We start from the raw sequence: 3,444 nt of genomic DNA, 5'->3' as shown, positions 1-3,444 counted from the left end.
CGATGACGTCACCCGCGGGACCCCGCCCCTAGACCATCCGGGCCGCCCTTAAAGGGGCCGCAGCACGGGGAGGGGGCGCGGCTTCGGGATTCTGGGAAGGCACTGGTGTCCCTCTCCCAGCAGTGACACCGCGGGGGAAGCTCCGGCAGCGTCTCCACTGCACAGGGGCCCACCCTGCACACACAGCGATGTAGCTGCATCCCCCTCCTACAGACAGGGACAGGCACAACCTCCTCTCGGCTCAGGGTTCTCCTACGGTCACACTGAGACCCCACAAACGCGCAGAGCTCCCTGCCCTGTCTCCCAGGACACACATAGCCCCCTGCCACGCACATGTGTAAATACACTCACACACAAAACATCTGCTCACGGGGTGTTTCCCCTCACAGGTGTTACCAGCGTGTGTCACACGACCAGCTGGGGTCCTCACACCTCCTTCCCATGGAGAGGTTGTGGCCCAGGGAGGGTTCTCAAAGCCCCTGTGTGCCCTGACCTGCCCTCCCTCCCTCCCTTATGGCCAACTCAGACGCAGGTGGACACTCGCCAGGGGCTTTTCACTCTGTGCCAGCATAGAGGGTCACAGGTGGGCGCTGGGCACACAGGGAACAGCGGAAGATGCAGGGATGATGGGATCCACCATCCCTGCCGCTCGGTGCCTGGGCACCTCATCCTCAGCCCTGCTGCTGCGGTGGCCTGGCCGTGCAGGGTGTGCCACAGCGGTGCTGCTCCCTAATGGCCGTGGGGAGCACTCGCCTCTGTCGCCCGGATCGGGCCATGGAAGGCGCTTGGCACCTCTCCGTCCCCACGGGCCCGGGAGCAGGCGGTGTGGCTGCAAACCCACAAACCCCATGACTGCGAAGCAGCAGCGTTGCAAGGGCCCCTCAATCTTCCTGCTGTCCTTCCCTTGCTCACACCACACACAGGGTGTCTCCGTGACCATCCCGTGCTCTGTGCCTCAGTTTCCCCTCGCTGCTGCTCAGGGCTCTTGGCACTGATGCTCACTGTGCTCCTGAATGTGGCGAGGGTTTTGCATGAGCGCCTCTGGCAAACAGCCCCGTTCTCCCCAGCACATCCCCTCTCACCCTGGGGTACTGGGGATGAATCAACTCCATATTTTTTTTCTGCAGAAAAACTGAGAAAAACCTGCCTGAAGAGAAAGCGGAAACAACACAGATCTGTTTCTTCTCTTGTGTTTCCAGCTTTTGTAGGGGAAGCACACAGGAACCCACTGCCCATCAGCACACACGGGCCGGGAGCAGGCTGGGATGCTGCTGCCCGAGGAAAGCTGCCTGTTTCCATCACGCCCGGGGCTCCCCGGGCATCACAGGTTTTCCGATGGAGGCCCCGGCTCGGGGCTGCCGGAGCTGAGTCAGCGTCTGAAGGCGATGTGTGTGTGGGTGGAGGCCCCGCGGGACCTGCCCGGCGTGAGGTGACAGACGGGGCTGTCCCGGGATTCCCCACAGAGGGACAGGGGGACCAGCCAGGACTGAGAGCTGCCATCGCTGCTCCTGCTCCCCACTGCCTCTGGTGAGTTCCTGGGCAAGGGCAGGGATGGAGCCCACAGCCCACGTCCTGCCGAGGCTGGGGCACCTCCTCTCCAGGAGGGATGGAGCCTGGGAGCAGACCTGTGACCCTGTTTGCAGGGGTCTTAGGAGGAGAGAAGAGACGAGAATGTTGACTCCATGTTTCAGAAGGCTTGATTTATTATTTTATGATATCTATTGTATTAAAACTATACTAAAAGAATAGAAGAAAGGATTTCATCAGAAGGCTAGCTAAGAATAGAAAAGAAATGATCACAAAGGCCTGTGACTGACCGAGACAGTCCAGACAGCTGGGCTGTGATTGGCCATTAATTAGAAACAACCACATGAGACCAGGTGCACAGATGCACCTGTTGCATTCCACAGCAGCAGATAATCATGTTTACATTTTGTCCCCGAGGCCTCTCAGCTTCTCAGGAGAAAAAATCCTAAGGAAAGGACTTTTCATAAAACATGTCTGTGACACAGACCCATCACCTGCAGCTGGGGTCCCCTGTGGGGTCCCATTGCAATCACAGTTTTGCCATCAATGATCTGGGGCAGTGGGAGGAGCTGAGGTTTAAGATCGCCAGCCTGTTGGACCTGGGGAAGGGGAGGCTCTGGGGTGAATTCCCGACTGCCTGCAGCTAGTTAGGTGGCGTTATAGGAAAAGGGAGTCAGGCTCTTTGGGGATGTGCACAGTAAAATCGTGAAAGGCACACAATGCAAGCTGCATCAAGGGAAATTCCATCTACATACTGGGAAACTTTTTTCCCCTTGTGCATGTGGTAAAATATCACAGGAGCCCAGAGAGGCTGTGTGTTCTCCATGATACTCAGCCCTGGCCTGGTCCCCCCACCCTCGTGGCATTCAGCAATGCTCAGCAACATCAGGAGCAGGGGAGCTGAACCCAGCTGCCAGCTCACGTCTGCACCGGGGCACTGCTGTGTGCCCTGCTGTGTGCCTGCACGCAGTGCCTGGGCTGCAAGAGCAACACCAGCCGAGCATTGGGGTGCAGACAAGCTGCCCAAGACCGGGGTGACAGCCCTGACCCCCTCAGGAGTGAGGCTTTCCCATCCCTCAGCACAGCTCTGCAAAGCACGGGGCTGCAGCCGCCAAGGAGGAGCATGGAGAGGGTGGTTGGTCCCTTGGGTGAGCTGGGGAAGGAAGAACCAGCACCAGCAGGGCCAAGGCACCCCAGGAACAGGGGCACAAGGCACCAAAGTACTGCACACACTCAGCCCCAGGTCCCCTCTTAGCCACCTCCACAGTACCCAAGCAAAGAGCTGTTGGTACACTCCATGTGCCTCAGTTTACCCAATTCACCCCGTTGTGAGCACACATGCACTTTCAGGGGGTGGAAACAGAGCTCCCCTCTCCAGCAGTGCTCTTCTGAGGGATGTAGTGCTCATGCCTGACCCTGCTCCTCCTTACCGGCCTGGCACTTGTGTGGGATGAAGGGAATTCATCAGGGGTCCAGCGATGGAGCACCACGCTGGCCCTTTGGTCCCCATCCGGCAAGAATGTGCACTCTGCATCCTTTCCCCAGTGGAGCTGCAGTCGCACCCGGCCGGGCAGAGCCCTGTCCCCATCCCAGGAGAGAGACAAACTCAGCAGAGCCCAGCCCAGCCCTTCTCCAGGAGCTTGGGGGGCTGATGATGGAGTAGGGACAGGACTGGAGGGACACACGGCTTCTGGGGGGCAGAAGGAGAGGCTGGGAAGGGACATTGTTTCTGGGGAATGGAGAGCAGAAGGATGATGAAGGAATGGGTACTACGGCTTATGAAGGAGGGGCAGAATAAAGGGGGACCCCGGGCTGGTTGACTGCAGGGGAGCTGGGTCAAGCGAAATTTGGGAGTACCGCTGCACAGGGCGGCTGGAGGGGCCATGGCTGGCGGGACCCCTGCGAGGGGACGGGGCA

Source organism: Geospiza fortis, unplaced genomic scaffold, assembly GCF_000277835.1.
Source record: "Geospiza fortis unplaced genomic scaffold, GeoFor_1.0 scaffold333, whole genome shotgun sequence".
Taxonomy (NCBI): Eukaryota; Metazoa; Chordata; class Aves; order Passeriformes; family Thraupidae; genus Geospiza; species Geospiza fortis.
The sequence above is the reverse complement of the archived record's forward strand: the minus strand, read 5'-3'. Positions refer to the sequence as shown.